We start from the raw sequence: 22,180 nt of genomic DNA, 5'->3' as shown, positions 1-22,180 counted from the left end.
GTTGAGGGGGCAAGCTTCTGCATGGAAATTGTTGAAAATATTAACTGAAATGAGACATTTCAATGATTTCCTAGCCGGCATAATATGATGTAATTAACGAGATAATTCATAATTTATTGCATAGTTATGTAAAGAATGCTTCACATTTTTCTGCACTTACATGAACATTCAAAGACGACCACACTTTTCACAGCATAATACTATTGTTGTATAGTTTTTCTTGGCTACTTAAATCTGATATAATGCATTTAAAGCAAGCCTGTATGCTTGCAGTCCAAGGGTATGCCGCCTGAATAAAATGTTTTGAAAATATGAAGTGTAATGGTCCATTTTTGAAGATTCCTAGTATGTCTGCACTATCATATTTAACACAAAATATTTCAGGTTATATTGAATGTCAATAAATTACACTTCAGAGTATTAAAGTTTTTAACATGTAATTGCTGTGCATGATTTCTGGAATACTTACGCCTGATATTTACATTTATAAGTTGGAGATCATACATTTATAAGCAACTTCCTCTGCCTCTCCTCAGGACCCCTCTCTCCCCCCAGCCCTCACTCAGAAATATCATGAAATATAATCGCCCCAACTATCATTAGGGAACAGGTCCACAATGTTCAATCTAAGGCCAAGAACACAGCTTTGATGTGCACTAACAAAATCCCAGGCTGCTTTCTAAATAAAATGAAACATGACATATCAAACCCTCTGGAACCACTATTTAACTGTAACATCCCAACAGGCTTCACACCCCCATGAATAGAAAATGCCTATTGTAATCCCTCTGCACAAAGGTGGGACATCTACATGCCCTGGAAATTACAGGCCTATAGGTCTCACTAGTTTCATATGCAATGCCATGTAAAGAATTATCATAGAAATTATCAATAATGATATAAGAAACCTCTAGACATTAGACCAACTCAGTTTGGTTTTGTCAAGGGCAGGTCATGCCTACACATACTAGTGATCTTCAATGGATGAGGACAAAATGTCTACAAAGAGGCCATCCACCAGCGGAATCCATCAGAGATTAGTTCTGGGACTGCTCTTTTTTTGGCATCTACAGCTATCAAGTCAAGGCCAATGTCAAGGGCCCCTGGCTGACAAAATGTGCTCACAACTGCAAATTAGTAGCAATCATAGAATTTCCCACGACACTAACGTTCTCCAAGAAGGCCTGACTCAAACAAATAACCGCTATCAGTGCCAGAGACTAAAACTAAATTCCAAGAAATACATAATAGTATCCTTCAGGAAGTCAGCCACTCTTGGTAGCTACCATATTGACCACACACCCCCTAAAAGTTGACACAGTAATAAGTGACTTGGGGACACATGTAGACTGTAATCTAGCCGAGACTGGTGTTGAGCATAAACAGAGTCTATCATAGTGAGGAAATGAGTCTATGTTGGGCAACTTATAAACAAAGGTATGGCATCTAGGTCCAAGGTGGTCATTATTCCACTGTATACGGCACTCATCAGACCTATAATTAAGTACAATACCCTCGTTGGTATGTACCTAACCAAGCACATCTAACAGCAGGAACGTCAACAGAGGTGTCTCACTAAAAGAATACAAGGCATAAATAATGTCCTACGAAGACTGCCTCAAAGATCTACCCCTGTATTTTGTCTACTACTGGATGCTGAGGGGAGATCTATGCTTGGCATACAATCCACAAAGCAAACAGCACTAAAATTATTTATATTTATTTATTGACATTTGATTACCAGAAAAGGGAAATCCTGCTGGGTAGGAGCCCATTTTCAGCAGAGGCCTGGGGAGAAAAACTCCAAAGTATTATAAAACATTTTAAGAATAATAATTTTTCAGTCTTTAAAAATAATACAAAAAACAAATACAGTTTCAATAGTTATATAAAATTAAACATAACAGGAAAGCACTGCATAAGAATAGACACAAGTTGTATCACAATGATTTAGTACTTAGAGAAATTTTAGCTAGTTTATAGAGACATTAAAGGTAAGTTCATATAATACAAACAAGAATTGCAATATGATGAGAAAGAGAAAAGCAAGCTTATGGTATATTTAGAGAGGAAAATGGGGGAGAGAAATTGATGGCGGTAAGGAAATGTTTGTTCATATTAGGGATATAGTTTATCCTGGTGTTGAGCATAAACAGAGCCAGATTTTGGCTTGGAAGTCTTTCAGAAGGGTTTTGAAGTATGAGAGGGTATTGACCTGATGGATACAGGTAAGGAGTTACAGGCTCTTGCAATATGGTATGAGTACAGACAGTGCCCAGCAGATTTGATAGGTTTGTGGACAGACAGGAATTTTTGGTCATTGGATCATAATGACCAACTGGGAACATAATTGTGTAGAGTGTTATTTAGTGCTGGACAAGCAGATAGATTCTGGAAAATGTTATAGGTGATAATAAGCTGTGTATATGTTAGATGATGGGGTAGTTCTAACCAATTTAGGCATTTTTGTGCTACACAGTGGTGGGTTCTAAAAGGGGTATTTGCTGCAAGTTTAGCCACTTTATTATATCATTGTTCAAGTTTTGATTTTTGATTACCCATTCTAATGACTTATACCTTGCCAGTGATATAAACAGGACTTGCTGGAGACACAGGTATGTATCCCAGAGACTACCCTTCTCTGGAACAGGCTCCCCCCTCCATGTGAAGCAGAGTTCCTCTCTAGCCCAATTCAAGTGTAACTTGGACAACTGGATGGGAACCAGAAATTTACCCCTGGTTTGGCACCTATGTCTCTAATGGACACAGGCAGCCTGTAAATGGTTCATAACTCAGGCCACTGCTTGTAAATGTTTCCTTTTAAAAGCCTCTGCTTACATCACCCAGGGTAGCAGAATTTGTGAGAGATTTGGGATGCATGGCTAGGCTTAAAAAGGCCCCAGTGGTCATTATAGCAATAACCCATGCCTGGGTGTGGGTAATGCTGGATTTACCCACGGTTGGCGTGGTTTGGTCACGAGGGCGAAGTTTTCTTTTCATATTTTAAGTGCACAGTGCAGTCAGAGTCGAGTCATCATCAGACCAAGAGGGAGATTTATTTTTTGGATATGGTTAATGATTGAAATTTGAAAAGTCAAGGCTACCAAAAATAAAATGCTTGCACTGAAAAATTATTGTCTGTCAGTCAGCTGAAATGTATGTAATTCTTTTTTTCCTGGCAGGGTCAACCAGATACTTGTAGGTTGTCAGTGTGTTTGATGGATACTTTTTTTAATATAATATTCTGGCACTGTTAACCAGATAGTTGTAAAAAAATCCCAAACCTGGAAACGCTGAGGTAAAATGCAGAGTTATTCCAAACAGGAAAAGAATCACAAAGCTTTCGAGATCAACCCCTCATCAGTGTATAAAAAAGAGATCAAATGCGTTCATTTAAGTAGTAAATTCAAACCATAAGACTAATCACATGAGACAGTTGTATTAAGCACTTCACTTTAAAGAAATATATACAGATAAAATGTTACTGAAAGTCAGTATAGCTATGAAATAAGTAAAACATTTAACTAAGACCCATCCACACAAGATGTTATTTCAAAGTTAACTGTCTTCTTTTTTAAATAGGTTTAATGCTTACTGTTGTATTTCAACCTGGAGAACAATCAGCTTCTAAAATTGTGATCCATGAGTATCCACATACTTCTAACTCATTGTTAAGATCCCCCTTTTTTCTTCGGTCTGATGTCAATCACTCTAAAGTTAAATGTATGTGTACTTCCTTTCTCCCTCATATGCTTACCCAAAGCATTAGTTGCTACTTCTCTACATAGCTCAGATTTGTGTTCAATAATTCTGTCCTTCAACCTTCTGGTGCATTTTCCTATGTAGAATGTTTGACACACCTTACAGCATGTCATATACACAATGGCAGCTATATTTCTCCTCAGTGCTAGGATGTATAAATTTACAACTTGTATTTATATCATCACAGCATATGCAACTATAACATGGAAATGTACCCTGTTTTCTACTTCTATTCACCTTTTTACTATTTGATATTAGAATATGGGGGCCTCTCCAACTATTCTGATTATATCAGGCATGTTTTTAAGAATACCCCAATTGTTTCTAATAATAATCTTAACACCCTCTGATCTACGATTATATGTCATGACATAGCGTATACTATTATTTTTAGGAAAATGATGACCAGAATTAACATGGCTAGTATTACTAGAAAAGTGGGGTCTTGCTTTGCCTGTTCTTTCCATAATAACTTCATCTGCTGTATATCTTAATGAGTTATTATAACCACAGCATTTAAAATCTGTGGTCATTCTGTCCAGTTCCAATTTAAAGCTGGCCTCATCCATGTTTATTTGACTGGTTCTTAGCATTTGCCCTTTGACTACACCCTTAAAAGTGCGTGTGGCATGCATACTATTTCTGTGGACATATCGTTTGGAGTGTATCTCTTTTCTATGTATTGAAGATGTGTGAGGTTAGTATAATGGTTAAGGTGTTTACCTTACAGACACAAGATGCAGGGTTTGATTCTCACAATGGGCAATTGGCTAGGCTTAAAATGGCTCACAAAGGCAGTTAGCCTAGTACTAATCTATGAACCTATAATACCTCCACTACATTTAGTTAGACTAACATCAAGTTAATTGATGGTATTCACAGAAAATTGAGCTGCAAATTTCAAAAAGTTAGTGTTTCTATTTATATATTCTATATATACTTCAAGTTCAGCATCATTACCAGCCCACAGGAAAAACATGTCATCCACAAAGCATTTAAAAAATAATATTTTGTCATAAAAAGGATGCAGTTCACTATAAATAAATTGCTCTTCCCAGCACGAAACAATATTAGCATATGTATTTGCCATTGGGGTGCAAATCACTACCCCATTTTTCTGTATGTATGTGCATTCATTAAACATAAACACATTATTGGCCAACACCACTTCTCTTTATTCACAAATCGGTTCCACTTCTCTGCCAACCATGCCACATGATGATGATGATGATGTGTCTTTCGGCTTTTCCCAGTTAGGGGTCACCACAGCAGAACTCCGGTCCTCTAATGATTGGTAGTTGATTTTTATGTGCCGAGTTACCAGCTCTGATGCACAACCTTCAAAGAAGGTACACCCATTCACGCATGTCTCCACACAGAAGACACTCTAGCTGAGAATCAAACCGGACAGGGTCTGACTGTGAGGTGACAACGCTACCACAGGACCATCACCGCAGATCCAACCATACCACATATTCTAACCCATATTGTAGCGGTATCACAGTAAATAATGGTTTAATGTCCAGGGTTACAAATAAAAATTCAACATTCTGATGTTCATTAAACCAGCAGTATACCTGCTGTAAAAAGTTTTTCGTATCTTTAATAAAACATTTAACTTTATGTAAATATTTACTTAAAGTAACCTGTAAATAGTGAGAAATAGGTTCGGTAACCCAGCCAGAACCATATACAATAGGATGCATGGGTGGCTGGATTAAACTTTTATGAATTTTCGGGAGACCATACAAAACAGGTGTAATAGGGCGTGGAACTGTAAACTAATTAAAAATTCAGTACTGATGTCATTATTAAGTTGCAGCTCAAAAATACACATATTAACTCTGTTTATACATTTAAATAATTCTGCTGGAGGGACTTCAACAAAACAGTCACTCAGAAATTCAAGCATAAGCATGCTATACATATCTGTGTCAAAAATAACAAGGGTGAAGGACAGAATTATTGAACACAAATGTGAACTATGTAGAGAGGTAGCAACTAATGCTTTGGGTAAGCATATGAGGGAGAAAGGAAGTACACATACATTTAACTTTAGAATGATTGACGAAAAAAGGGGGGATCTTAACAATGAGTTAGTAGTATGTGGATACTCATGGATCACACTTTTAGAAGGTGATTGTTTTCCAGGTTTAAATACAACAGTAAGCATTAAACATATTTTAAAAAGAAGACAGTTAACTTTGAAATAACATTTTGTGTGGATGGGTCTTAGTTAAATGTTTTACCTATTTTATGGCTATACTGACTTTCAGTAACATTTTACCTGTATATATGTCTTTAAACTGAAGTGCTTAATAAAACTGTCTCATGTGATTAGTCTTATGGTTTGAATTGGCTATTTAAATGAAGGTATTTGATCTCTTTTTTTATATACTGATGAAGGGTTGATCCCGAAAACTTTGCGATTCTTTTCCTGTTTGGAATAAATGCTGCATTTTACCTCAGCGTTTCCAGGTTTTGGATTTTTTTACTACTGTTTTGCATATTTTATCCTGCCTGGTTTACCTATGTGCTGCTCTTGGGCTTTTTTGGGATTTATAGTTAACCAGATACTAGGGAGGCAGTGTGTTTTGGGGGCTGTTGATAATTTTTTTAATATAATGGGCAGGATTCACGAAGGCTTGCATGGAGTGTAAGAGACGTGCAACACTCCATGCAAGCCTCGCGATCCAGAAACAGCCCTAAACTCCATGTAAGAGACCAGCTAAAACGTCTCTTACACGGACTGGGCGTGGACATGCTAAATGCCTCACTTGCATCCAAAAGGTATGCAAATGAGGTATATTAGCGATCCACAAAGCAGAAACCAGTCTGTGTAAGAGATGTTTTAGCTGCAGAAATGTACTCAGTTGACAACTGAGTACGTTTCTGCAAATTCCACAACGGAGCCATGTCAGCTCCAAAAAAAGGGTGCATATGACTCAGGCAACATGCCAATGGCCAAATATGTGGCCATTGGCAATATAACCCGATGCCAAAATAATAAAAATATAATTTTTTTTTCGGCGATGTTTAAACCCAGCGCAGCCCCGCGCAAATGGGCTGCGCTGTATAAAACATGAAAATGAAGGTTATAAACCCAAAGATGCGGGTTTCATGCAATACATGGAATGACAATGCAGAGACCAGCAGACCAAAAACAACATGGCCACCGTGTAGTGGTTGCTAAGGGGGGGAAGCTGAGTCTAAGACATGTAACTAAGCATTAGTAGGCAATCTTATGTAAATGAGGGTTCGGATACTGAATCTCACAGTCACATAGCAAATGAGCACAGTCTGAGTAGTGTAAGAGATACATAAGGGGAAGGAATAGAGTAGGAGATAGGTGACATCACAGGGGGGAATGGTAGAAAGAAATGCAGTCCATTGGAGGCCAGTGTAACATGACAGATGACAGGCACAGATCATGGAAAGAGGTGTGCCACTAGATAAGTCATGGAAAGTCAAGAAATGGAAGGTGTACACTGTTACTTATACCAACATTTCTTGCTGGGTGTGCATGCGCACGTGTGCGCACCATGAAGCGCGAGTAGGGCAGTATGCATGCGTGCAAGGCAGACTGAGTATGTGGGAGCATGTTGGGAGATGTTTAACACTGTTTGCGTGGGTGTGCGCGCGTGTAGGGCTGGCTGAGTATGTTGCAGGCTGTTGGCAGACGTGTAACAGTGTTTGCGTGGGTGTACGCATGTTTTAACCCGAATAAGTAGATTCTGAACTGTGTAAGCACGTGTGCGCGCGTGTAAGCCACTGTGAGCGTGTTTCTGATAGTATGCACGTTGCTCCCCCCTGAGGAAACAGAGAGGAAAAAGGAAGCAACAGAATTAATAGGAAGCTAGCAGGGATAACTGCTGAAGCTAGCAGGTGAAAACAATTAGAAGCAGGCAATTACACAGGCAGAATAGTAGCCCAGCCCAGCACTTAAAGCTCTGCAAACAGTAGTGCAGGATGTTTCCCTTAAGAGACACTGCAAGACAGGAGTAAGCTAATAGAAGTGAAAACTGAAAAAGCTGAACTCAGAGCAGAAATGTTAGGGGCTGCCATAGCTGTCATAATGAGACATAGCCGACTTGCTGAGGGTGGTGACAATGCAGATGGTGCCAGACAACCCACAGTGAGGAGACGGAGAAGAGTGTACAGGTCCAGGGTCACCTACCACGGGTTACATGAGCTGGAGATAGTAGAGCGCTATAGAGTGGACAGAGAGCTCCTGCAGCAAATTGTTGAGCTGTGCAGGCCACGCCTCACACACAGAACCAACAGAGGGGAACCCATCCCAGTGGAAACCAAGGTATGTGTTGGCCTAAGAATACTAGCAACAGGTACCTTCCAGAGACCAACTGGCGATATGATGGGGATATAACAGGCATCAGCCTTCAGGGTACTGCACCAGTTCCTGGATGCCATGTCAGCACATGTCGGTGATCATGTATATTTCCCCAATGCCCGTGAGGTATTGGCCAGCAATATGCATCTCTTCCAGCAAATAGCGGAATACCCTGAGGTAGTGGGTGCAATAGACTGCACGCACATATGCATCAAAGCACCAGCCAGTGAGCGGGGTAGGGCCTACATTAACTGCAAGGGCTTCCCCTCCATCAACTGCCAGGTCGTGTGTGATGCCCAGGGCATAATAATGAATGTGTGTGCTGGCTGCCCTGGGAGTTACCACGATTCCCACATCTGGCATTTGAAGCAGCTGTACCAGACATTTGCCAATGGGGACATCCCACACGGACACCTAGTGGGGGATGCAGGTTATGCACTGGAGCCGTGGCTGATGACACCCATCAGAAATGCACACACACCTGAACAGGAACGCCATAATGAGGCACACGCACAAACACGTAATGTAATAGAGCGTGTGTTTGGGCTGCTCAAGTCACAGTTCCGGTGTCTGGACACATCTGGTGGAGCCTTGCAGTACACACCAACTACATGTACCCAAATTGTCATGGTATGTGCTATGCTACATAATATGATCTTGCGAAAACAGCTGCAGCAGGACCAGCATAGGGCCGGGCCAAACAGCCCCCACCATTGCCAAGGCCATCACAGGCAGAGCGTGACTCGGAGGAGGAACAACCTGAGCCTGCCCCAGTAGGCAGAAGGAGGCATGCCCAGTATGCCCTGGCCTTGGCAAAGAGGCAACGCATAGCACATACACTGGCTCAGTAGGAACCCTGGGAATGATACCCCTCTGACTCACTCAAATAATAACATGGATGCCTAAAATGACATGACCTGCTCACAAACATGTACAGGGAAGTGTAATATGCGCATCCGACAGAGGCAGCCCTGCAGCACCACCTGAGGCATGAATGCTATGTGTTGAGTAATGTAACACCATGTACTATATGCACACCTGAGCACCCTGACTAACATCCACCCTCACCAAGCATGAAGCCACAAAATGACGATGGGATGATCAAGTGCAATAACTGGCTGAAGTAATGCAGTTAGTCAAAGGGGAGCCAATGTGTTTCAGGCTGGGAAGACATGCGGAGCTTGACATGATGCACCACCTGCTAGCGGTGGCATGCACCTATCATGCCATGCCCCATGGATACTGGCAAAGGCTGTCAGTACCCACAGCATGCCCTGAATAGGTAAGTCTCAAAACACAAACCCACCTTCATAGGTTCTACAAGGGATAGGAACCTAGATGTAATACTACCCAATGACAGATGTATAAACAGCAAGATGTGTGCAGTGTAAACGCACACAGTATGGAGAATGTAGATACCAGTCCTGTAATAGAGAACTGGGTCAAGGCTCACATCAGCACCCTAACACTACCAGGTCACACCTCATACTGTGCTGTACAGCTACAAAACATGGAACAAGCTACAAAAGGAGGGTGACTAGCAAGAAATGGCAAGGATAACCACACCCCCATGTTGGTACCACAACAAGAAGCAGCATGGATTAGCCATGGTCAAATACCAATGGCTAAAACCGCCTCCCAGTATATAGCCTGCTGCAGACTACTATCCTAATACCAGGAACTGCACCTGGCCTATGTCAGAATACATGAATATATCAATCCCCCCAAACCGCATTATATTGCTTGACTGAAAATACCCAGACATACACCGGGAGCATTATACTAGCACCAACACAGTAGGAGAAACTTACCCAGATTCCATAAACCAAAATGCCCAGGAACAATGTAGCACTCCCACAAGATGGGTAAGCATACTGGATGTGATAATCAGAAACATGTGTACTGGATGGCAAGATGAGAAGTGTACCCCTCACTGGTAAGACCAGACCATAGAGTAATCACACTGGATATACACATCCTGACCCCAGTCCCTGGCCGGAATACCACAGTGAAAAACATGTGTAAAGCATAGGTTGCAGCCCTCAAAACCAATGTTGAATCCACAAAAGGCCCTGTGCAAGTGCAGAATATGGGACACACCACAGAACATGTTATACAGGCATTCCATGAACACAGCCAGGAATGCTTGGAGTATGCAATCACAAATAACAACAACACACAATGCCATACACGCAGGCATCTGGCATGCTGGCCTCCAGCCATTACCAAACCATGCAAGAGAATGAGGAAGCTACCACATGATAGAGCAAACATAAAAAGGGAAGTAATCACTGACCAGTAGTATGGCAATAACATATGTCCACACATACAATCCACTAAGTCCAGCCACAACAAGTAGGATCTGTGAATCCAGAGGCAATGTGACACCAGTCCCAAGTACACAGACAACCACAACACCCCCCCAATAAATACAAATATATGTGATAGATGCATCCATGTATCCAAACCAGAGGTTGAGCTCCACCAACTCAGTACTGTCAAAACTAGTCAGGAGGAGAAGGTAACCACATACACCACAAACCCAGTCCCACATAGACCTACCACAACTGTAAACCAAACACATAAACACAGACAAATATTCCCGGAGGCCTTAATTACAAACACACCACACCAACAGAAGCCTCCAAAGCAGATCACAAGCAACCACAACCTTCAAACATAGCACATGCAACGAATAGTACGCAAAGCTGGTGTGCCAAACAGTCACAGGCCAGAAGGAGAAACAACATGCCTGATACAGTCGTAATAGGTGTCTGTATAGGCAGACACACTGCTGTCCCACTCACCAGACTGAACAAGGGAAAGGGTAGAGTAAGCTGCCTGTAGGCTGCCACAAAATGCCACATAACACAAGTACGCAGGTCACCCCAAAGCAAGCAGAAACATGATGCACTCAGTGTCCATGCTGGTGTGAATTACCTGAGATGTACCTCCCTGGTCAACATCAAAAGAGACATGGATGGTCCCTCTGAGTATGTACCCCAGGGCGGTATGACACTGGCTGTGTGCAGCATCCAACCCTCACCAAGAATGATGCCACAGTACAAACACAGAATGCTCATGTTTAACAGCTGGCACAGTTACAGCTGTCAGTCCAAGAGGGTCTAATGTGTGTCTACTTGAGATGTCAAGCATGACAAGCCATGCTGCTGTTCCAGGGATGGCTTGCAGCTGTTACCCGTGTGCGTCTGGATACTGGATAAGGCCTCTACCGCCTCCATAGAGCCGTATGTAGGCAAGGGCAAAAAGACTACCCACCACCCTAGAAAACATAAGTGGTAGGAAACATAAGGGTAATGCTGAACAATGCCAGATTTGTAAAGTGCAATATGCATGCCCCTGAGGCACTTCCCATTATGGAGAACATTGATGTCTGTGCAGTGACAGAAGCCTGCTGCAAGCCTAGTGATAGCACACCAGCACTACTAGGTTATACCACATATCATGTGTTATGGCCCCAACACCTGCACCAAAACATCAAAGGAGGGGGAGTATCCATATGCAGCACAGACACCCATATTGCCAGGTAACTGACAATGCACAAAGCAGTGGAGACCACCCATGTGCACATAACTGTAGTCAAAACTGCTGTACAGTCTGTAGCATGCGACAGACCACACTCTCACACACAAGATCTCCACCCAGACATCCGAAGACACTGGACAGTATGAATGTCCCACCAAATACCAGACAAGGTACACACAAATTACCACATAGGTGTCAAACCATTATGTATGCAAGGAGTAATCAGGGACCTAGGGACACAGGTTGACATTAATCTGTCATGTGACACCCACAATGCCAATGTGGCTATGAAGATTGTCGATACTGGACACCGTATCATGAAAGGATTCACATCAACATCAACAGAGGTCACTGTGCCACTGTACTGTTCCCTTATCAGACCCATAATCTAGTACAATGACTCATATGGGATGTACCATACGTGACACCTTCAGTGGTTCGGAAGACCTCATAGTTACCCCACCAACAGGATAAAGGGTGTGAAATATATGTCATATGCTGACTGGCTGTAGACACCCCAGCTGACTGCAGTCACACACTGCCTACACAGAGGCATTGTATGTCTGTTGTACAAGGCCATGTCCAACACAGGAGTAATGGACATGCTACACCACAGGAAATCAAAGTCATTGGAGCTGTGAGAGTCACAGATGTCAGCCTCAACACATAATGAAATAAGATGTGCTGGAGGGACAGATACATAACCCAGAGGCTCCCCACACCTAGAAACAGGATCCCAATCCATGGTAGGCAGAGCCCCTCACTGACACCCCTCAACAGGAATATTGCCAAGTGGATGGATGACCATACATGTATACTGGGGGTCCTCACTGTGTCACGACCAGACAGAGGGACAGTGAAGAACTTCATATATGGCCATATTTGAACATAGCAAGGGGTGGTGAAAGACACACACATGCTGGCTAGGCTTACTAATGGCCTAGGGTGTATAGCCTAGTATGAACCCATGAACCTATGAAGATACAAAACGTACAGGACACTAAGGATAATCACAAGGCTTACCCAACTGATGGCAGGAACCATGTTGGGCATCCACAGATATGCTCTGAATCACACAGATATTACAAACAACATACCAAACACACACATATATTGCTAACATACAATCTGTCAGGTGTAGTGCAAACACCCCCCCCCCCCGAATGCAAAATACCTATCCCAGCAGACTGATGGTCCCCTGACATTGCAGATGCTGAGGTAACAGCCATCATCTGCAAAGCAGAACACACAGCAGCAAAGGTATGTGATGGTGTCCTGTGCTGAGGCCAACATGGACTCCAAGAATAATGGAATGCCAAATCACACTACTGCCCAATGTCAGCCTTACCACAGGATATGTACCCAAACAGCAGTGTACAACAACAGTGGTCCATCACAATAAAGGTGTTGCCTGAATGGATACTCCAAACTACCACCCCAGGATCCTGACAAGCTTGTTCTGCACAGCTATGGAAAGGATCAGTATGTACCGCAGACAGAAGGCTATTGTGGACCTACTGATACTGGACCCTACACAGTGTGGCTGTTGTAACTGCAGAACCTGCCCCTAAACATGTCTGACCCATTTGAAGCAGTCATTAAGGTCATTGATGAGGGCAATGTGGTCCACACAGCATAGCTGGACCGTGCACATGCTTCTAGACAATACAGTACGTATGGATATGTTCAGCAGCTTAAATATATACCCCTATGTCAGTAGAGGGGTTGCAAACCAAAGCAAGGACAGAACTGACATGGTCAGACATGCCGCATCCATGTCAGACTACAAAGCGGATATGAGTGGCATCCCACAAGGCCTGGTCTTGGCCCCCCCGTTCTGTATATATGTCCCATAGGTATAGGCCAACATGGAAGGACTGTGACTGAACATGTATGCAGAGGAGTACAAACAGCCCACCATATCCGACCCCCAGCTGACACAAGCAACCCACAAAAGGGCCACCTACAAACAGACAACTGTAGCCATAGCCATGTCAGCAAGCTAATTGCAGAACTGTGTATAGACAACCACCGTGGATATACAGTAAGTGCCACAAATTACCACACAGGTGTTAACCCATGAGGTACCTAACATGTAATGTGAGACCTGGGTACAAAAGGTGATAAATATCCTTTACTGGACAAACATGTGGCTGTAGTGTTCGCAGAAACATGTACCATATACCCACCCAAACATGAAGGTTGGCAGATGTAGATAAGGGGAACTCACTGTGGCTCTGCAGCCATCCTCCAGCAGCATCACAACTGACTACAATAGCCCCTGTGGGATATACCACAGCAGACACCTCCATCAACTGTAAAGTCCACAACAGTACCCCACCAGGGGTAGCAAAGAGCATGAACAGATGCCATGTGTTGCCTGAGTAAACAAACTGCAGCCCCACACACCGCCATCCTTCCCAGCTACAGGAAAGCTGTGCCAAATGTATGAAGCCATGTCCAACCTGGAATGAATGAACATGTTGCACCTTGTACAATCTGAATGGCAGTGAGCTATGCACATGAGAGACCTGAACCCCAGCACTGACATACATAGGACAAGCTGTACAGAATGATCCATAACACAGAAGGCACCCCCACTCTTCAGTAAACTCCTGGTACAGGTCAGCCAGAGAGCCACATACCGACACCCCTCAAGAGGAATCCTGATGAGTGTATGGGAGATGGTAGGCTAACCCTGGGTAGCACTGTTATGTCAGAGGTAGATGGAGGCACAGTATACTAACCATGACATATGTCATGGCAAACTCCAGTTACAATGTGTGTCGAAGGACAAACACCCTGTGACTAGCATCAGAAATGGCCTAGGGAACATTGCTAGTGTTTGCCAATGTCCACCCATGTTGTGGAATACACTAGCAATGTTGGACGAGCCTGGTGTAGGTAGTCCATATCTGAACATATTGCAACATGGTCATATGTGCACAACTGGCCCCTACACAGTCTGTTGTGCTCACTATGAAGATGTCAAGCAGTCATAGGACTAAAGCCCAGGATACTGTCCACCACAGTGAAAGTACTGAACCAGTACACTATACGGTACTACAGTGTTAGGTCATTATGAAAGTATGTTGAGAACTGTCTGCAAAGTATCCCATGCAATCCCTGCAGGCACAGTATAATCCCTGTTGTGGCAGACACGAAGCAGTTGGCCAGTTAGTACACAACATGACACCCAACACACAACCATAAATGTGAGATATTGTTGAAGATCACACACACCCAAATATGTGGTGGACTTCAGAGTGCAACATATGGAAAGCTCACACTGGGCATGCTCGCACACTTTGATAAATGAGGCATATGTCAGACAACATGCCATGGAAAGGCTGAACTGGGCATGCTCACACACTTAGGCCATATCTCCTTTTAGCAGTTGGCCACACATATCTGGTATTTGTACGTGTCAGTCCAGGAACCAACCACAACACAGCAATCAGCCCAGTGCACACAGTAAATGACCACAGAGACATAAGTGATATAGTGGATCGCCATATGCAAACATCTTCCACAGATACACAAGTTGGTCATAGGAACAGGGAATGCTATGGCAATAAAGACCTGCAAACAGTAGAACAGCACAACAAATATTGTGCATCCGACAATTGAACATATGGGTGTAGAGGTCAATACTAGGCATGTTGCCCTAGGGAATGACAGCTCAGCCAGAGTGTGCTTGGCATCTGCATCCCCAGGATAGTAGGCTACTGTGCCACTGTAAAGTAGGTCACAGAAGGCAACATGTGAGGCTAGTGAGCTGTGCCTCTGTCAAGCAGGGGCACCGTGGAGGTCCCAGGGATTGAATGTGCTAAGCCACAGCCATGTTGTCTGTGTGTGCTGTGAGAGGGTTGCTGAGGATCTCTGACAGTAGGTGTCCGTCAATAACAGACTGAGGGGAGCCCTATCTGCATTCTCTGGATGATTCCACTGTCAACACTGTGTTGTAATGAGTATGTGTGAATGAAGTGCTGTGCCGGAACTGTTCACAGATGTCCTCCCTCTGTGGGCTACAGCTCTGCAATGCATTAGGTCACTCTGTCTGTTGTACGGCGCATATATGGCTGGTGTACAGCTGACAGGTGTCTTGTTGTGGAGCAGTCATGGGTATATGTGGGATAGCATGACCAATGCAAACCATACACATGCTCATAGAATGCAATTGTCAAGGATTATGCTGAGTGGCCAGTATAGTCCTCCAGCATGGGTCCTCTGAAGTCATCCACCCCAGTCTACACAAGTGTAGAGTCTGATTGTGCTAAATACAGTTTGTGTGCAGTGACAACCTTGCCTGGGGGTGGAGATGGGATATGGATGTCCAGGGAAAGGTGGGTATGGTCAGATATCAACAATGGTGGTCTACCTCTGGTGTGGAACAGTGTGTACCCATGTTGCAGATGGACAGGTGCAATATGTATTCCCCCATGTGGCTGTGGTGTGTGGTTCTGCCATAGCACATGGACCCACAAATTGTAGTGGCTGTAGGGTAAAGTGGTAGAGGCCTGAGTAGTTCTCACACACAATATGCCTGTACCTGATGTTAACAACTGGAATGGTGTATGTGAACACCTGCATATCCTGGCACTGTTCCCAGGGAAGCTAAGTGTGTGTCCTGGATGTGGATGTGGTGTTCTGGACTGGTTGTGTTGTGTGTTACAGGTCCTGTGGTCCCAAAGCATGGTATAGAAAATAACCTGCCAGTGCGATGTGCATATCTGGCCCTGACGTAGGTGGCTGCAAATGCATATATATGCTATTCCCCCACCTGACAGGTAGTACTACATCTACATACCTCTGTAGAAATAAAGATGTCAGCACCCTATAAATACTACATGTGCAGAACAGATGCCCAGTAATTCGGATAGTGCACTCTGCTAATGCGTCTCCCTCAAGTGTTATAATATAGTTAGGTAGGGGTTTGAATCCTGCAAATGCTTTGTGTGTGTGTGTGTGTGTGTGTGGGTGAGTGGGGTTTGTGTGTGTGAAAGGCTGTGAGAGGGAAATGTCCCTTTTGGCAACTGGGAAAACACACTACAGGATGCACATTCCCCTCTCTAAACACTGATGATGTCAGCACCCTATAAGTACAGCAGGAGAAGGGAAGCCTCCCAGTAATGCGAATAGCGCACTCTGCTAATGCATCCGTTTTGAGTGTCATAACATAGTTAGGTAGTGGTTTGAATCCTGCAAATGGCAAGTGTGTGTGTTTGGATGAGGGGGGGTTAGTGTTTGTGTGAGTGAAATGTCCCTTTTGGCAACTGGGAGAACACACTACAGGATGCACACTCCCCTTTCTAAACACAGATGATGTCAGCACCCTATAAGTACAGCAGGAGAAGGAAAGCCCCCCAGTAATGCAAATAGTGCACTCTGTTAATGCATTCGTCTCGAGTAGTCATAACATAGTTAGGTAGGGGTTTGAATCCTGTACATGCTCAGTGTGTGTGGAGGGGGTTAGTGTGTGTTCAAGACTGTTTGAAAGAAGTATCCCTTTTGCCAACTAGGAGAATACACTACAGGATGCACATTCCCCTTTCTAAACACTGATGATGTCAGCACCCTATAAGTACAGCAGGAGAAGGAAAGCCTCCCAGTAATGCGAATAGCGCGCTCTGCTATTGCGTCTGTCTCGAGTGTCATAACATAGTTAGGTAGTGGTTTGAATCTGGCAAGTGTGTGTGTTTGGATAAGGGGGGTTAGTGTGTGTGCAATTTTGTGTGAGGGAAATGTCCCTTTTGGCAAATGGGAGAACACACTACAGGATGCACATTCCCCTTTCTAAACACAGATGATGTCAGCACCCTATAAGTACAGCAGGAGAAGGGAAGCCTCCCAGTAATGCGAATAGCGCACTCTGCTAATGCATCTCTCTCGAGTGTCGTAATGTAGTTAGGTAGGAGTTTGGAACCTATAAATGGCATGTGTGTGTGTGTTTGGATGTGGAGTTTGTGTGTGCATTACCGTATGAAAAACATGTTAGTTTTGGCAATCAGGAGATCACACTACCTGATGCACATTACCCTTTCAAAATACTGATGTTGTCAGCACCCTATAAGTACAGCCAGAGAAGAGGAACTATCTAGTAATCCGAATAGTGTGCTTTGCTAATGCATCTCTCTCAAGTGTCATGACTTAGTTAGCTAGGGGAATGAATCCTGCAAATGGCAAGTGTGCGTGTGTGTGGGGGTAGTAGGGTGTGTGTAAATGCAAGTGTGAGAGAACAGATCCTTTTGGCAAATACTACAATACACCAGATGCTGCATATTCCCCCAGTAAACACAGGGGATGTCACCACATTATCAGCACAGCCAAACAGGGCTAGTTGGCTAGTAATGCCAATAGTGCGCTCTGCTACTGTGTCTATTACCATTGTTAGAGTACAGATGGGTATGTTTTGGTAACCCACAACTGCCACGTGTGGTTGTGTCACACAGTATGACCTTGTGTGGGTCCTTGTACATAACAATGCATGCCATTGCCTAAACCAGCAATGGCATTGCACACATGATGTATGTGTGTGACACGTACACATAAATACCTGTGACCTGCAGTAGTTACCATGTCTGACACATGCCTCGAGTGGATAAATGGTATTTGCAATGTATACCAATATGACTGTGTCTTACTGTGCAGGGTCCGCACATGGTATGTCTCTATACAGTGTGGGTGTATATGGTGAAATACCTACAGCAGGGGATACACATCTGGTCTGGGCCATATAGTGTACATGTAGTCGATGTACAGGTGCTGCATGTTCCCAACTGTTGTGGTAGTGGTAACATGTCATTCCACTGCAATTCAGTGACCACATGCTGTGAACCCTTCAACTAGTGTGTTGTAGCTACAGTAATGCTCATGCACAATGTTTGGCTGGATGCAGTCCAGCCATATAAACACAGTTCTTGAGACTGTCATATTGCCAGTGTTGTTATGGAGGATAGGTGGTCTTCCTGTGTATGGGAGGGTTGTGTGTGCCAGGCTATGAACCAGATGGCAGTCCGACACACTGTTAGCTGCACATGATTAGGCCCTGATGCTTTGTGCTGTGCCAACAACCTGGAATTGTGTGTATCTGTGGTACCTTGGGATACCACCCCCCTGTCCATGTGTGTTACATGTGTAAGGGACGACAGGCATGGTATGGGGCATAACCTGTCAGTGATGGGTAACACCTGTGAGCCATAACAACGGCCATGGCCTACTCTGGGAGGTACATGGCCACAAACACTATGGATGACCACAAGGCCTTCTTCAGTTATGTTACACATATGGACCACATGCCTCAGATATGCTCTGTGTTAATACACACCTACTTAACATTCACCAAACACATGGATATTGGCAACAGTCTTGCAGACATGTTCGGTGCACGTATCCCCCCTCTTCTCCCCCACCAGTTGAAATATTTATCACAGCTGTATGTAACCTCCCTATCATCTCACATGTCCAGGTGAGGGCCGCCCTCAGCAGAGCAGAACACACAGCATCACTGTGACCTCATGGTATCCCTGGATGTGTGCTACCTGCACTCCGAGAGGACATACAACAGCATATAACACTGATAATTTATCTTGGCCGTACTACAGGATATGTACCTGGACAGTGGCATACAGTGACAGTGGTCCCACACCACTAAGGAGGCACCTCGACTGACCCTGGGAACTACCACATCATATGCATAACCGGCCTGGTCTGCTAAGCTATGGCATTATGCAGTATGGGATGCATATGCAGTGATATCGGGTACCTGCAGACACTTGTTCCCAGCCAGTGTGCCTTTGTGATGGGCTGATCCTGCCTTTTGAACCTGGCTGACCTTTCACAGCAGTCACTACAGCCATTGCTGTGAGCAATGCACAGACAACTGCTGCCAGGATCATGGCCTAAGACTGATTGACATGTAATGTATGGTCATCCCCTTCTGGTGGAAGTACGTACACACAACATATCACATGGACATACCTATAGATACAGACCTATGACACATTTGGAGGGTTCACAGTATGCACACTATTAACCTGCAACTTTGCATTACCTGTGTTTGTCGCAGCTGGTTGCGTTACCACTGCTTCTGCTTGCTGCTGCTACTGTCACTGCTGACAGCTTCGGGTGACAGAGTCACAGTGTATAATTTTTTTTTTGTTCTCTCTCTCTCTCTCTCACTTTTCTCTCTCCCTCTGTCTGCTTTAAGACAGTGCAATGAATGTATTGCATGTGTGGAGTGTTAGTACTGGATGCTTCTGTAGGTATCTGCATAGGTCCATGTGATGGCCTCTGCACCAATTGTAAGCCAGCATTTGCTAATTGCATACAGCCAGTTGTGTACTGATTGCAGTTCTCACTGTGATTTCAGGTCAGTGCTATGAAAGGGTATGTGGGATAGGCGTTACCCTTTCAGATTGTAAGGGCGGGGACCATGCTGGTATGCTGTGGACAGTGTTCTGTGAGTGTAAAGGTTAGTATCTCTCTCATGATTCAGGCTGTGTTGTAGATTCACATTTCTCCATTCCTCTCTCATGTTCCCTGTAGTAAGTGTGTATGCACAATGACTCCTACAACTATATATAGATACATATTTATATATATATATATATATATATATATATATGTACATATACATACATTTATATATGTACTTTAACTGACATTATTATCTACAAGCTACCAACTAGCATGGCTGTTTGTGTTCACACAGTACTATTGTGGGAATCCAGTAGTTCTGACAGTAATTCTACATGACATGCTTTGGGTACTACACATCCTATATTCCCTTTACATTCATCCCTACTATTACATGTTATATTTATTTTAGCACAATGTTCTTGTATAGGAGTCATGGCTTAGTGGCAGGTCATACAGACTAGTGTTTCCATGGTCCTGGGTTCGGGACTGACAGTGGGATTTTATTTTGCTTTTGAACTGAGTACAGGACCTGTCAATCAAAGTGACTAAGGCACTTTTAAGCAGTTGTAACCAGGTTAGCGCTGGTTTGCGCGGAGCTCACACATGCACACTGGCGTTTAGCTCCGCGCACACATGCGCACACCCGCTTACAACTGCTTAACAGTGTTTACTCTGGCGCACACCCGCGCTATTTTCTTTGAAAGAAAAGAAAATGGGGAGACAGGAAAGTGGTGAAAAAGGGGTCACAAAGAGGGTAAGACAGTAGGGAAACAAGCTTGGGATTTGCAGGAGGGATGTAGGTAAGGCCCATAGCTGCCCATTTCTTCATCAGCAACAGCTGTGCATATGTATGTAATTTGGTGTGACATTTGAAACCTTCCACCCCTGAGAGAGGTGTCAGGACAACAATAATACTTGTTGTACAGCCAGTTGTAATTGATAGATTCCATGTCCAGCAGACATGTGTGCGGAATGGGCAGCTATGTATGGGGCGTAATTTTTTTGTGGGTACAGAGTGCCCTTTTTTTTTTTCAGGTGAGAGTGGTATGTCAGGTGAAGGAAGTCGGTACAGCTGGGGAGGTAGGTTGGGTAGGTAAACAGACAAGACAAACAAGATGCATACAGGGGCGGTGTATGACACATGTGGGGGGGGGTTACACAATTGACGGGGATGGTGGTTTGGATATCCAGAGCCCATGAGCCCACAGATGGCAACAGTGGAACTGATATCCCCACCCATAGGCAGTTGCCACTGTTCCTTCACTGCCCAGGACGGGGCTGTGCTGGGGGCTGTGTAGGCCGAGCAACAGGCATGCCCGTTAGTTGTGCCACCTGTGCCTCAAGCTGGCGTAGGGGCTTGAGAACAGAGTCCTGAATCTCCCTACGCACCACAGTCCGGACGCTACGGAGAGTGAGTGGTGGTTCTCCACCGGCCACACTTGCAGTGGAGGGGCGAGCCCCATCCCCTGCAGCGCTTCCACCCGCAGGTGGCACAGGGCCACCGGAGGAGGGTCCAGACTCCAGGTGCACTCGCCAGCTGAGGTGGGAGAGGTGGGTCTGCTGGAACCCGCCTTCCCTGTCGTCCTGTGTTTTGCATTATGTCATGACAGTTTGGATTAGTGACATATAATACCATTCACAATTAGTTGTAACAGCATGCATTAGTATTCCCATTAACCAAACACCCAGATAATCACACCATTGAACAGCGTGCATAACACATGCATAATTTGAACAGCAATACACAGTCCAACAACATGCAGGGTTAATTGATGGCAACAGGCCATCAGGTTTGGATGTATGAACAGGGCAGATGCATCAACGGACATGCAAATATATATGACCCAACAGGACAAACGTCCAGGGGTGTTAATTGTGATTGCACATACCATTTTCACGTGGAATGGGTTATATGTGGTTATAGGGTGGGGTGAGGAAAATAATATTAACACCTTCAAATACCAATACATATGCTGTACATTTCTAATAGCTACAGATATATACACACTACTGTTCTAACTACAGTTTCCTATATGATAACTATTTCAACTTGGTGATAGGACTGTTACTGCAACATCAATATACATTTTATTGTTCTACATA

The sequence above is a fragment of the Protopterus annectens genome, chromosome 1.part1, assembly GCF_019279795.1.
Source record: "Protopterus annectens isolate FY-2018-M chromosome 1.part1, PAN1.0, whole genome shotgun sequence".
NCBI lineage: Eukaryota > Metazoa > Chordata > Ceratodontiformes > Protopteridae > Protopterus > Protopterus annectens.
The sequence above is the reverse complement of the archived record's forward strand: the minus strand, read 5'-3'. Positions refer to the sequence as shown.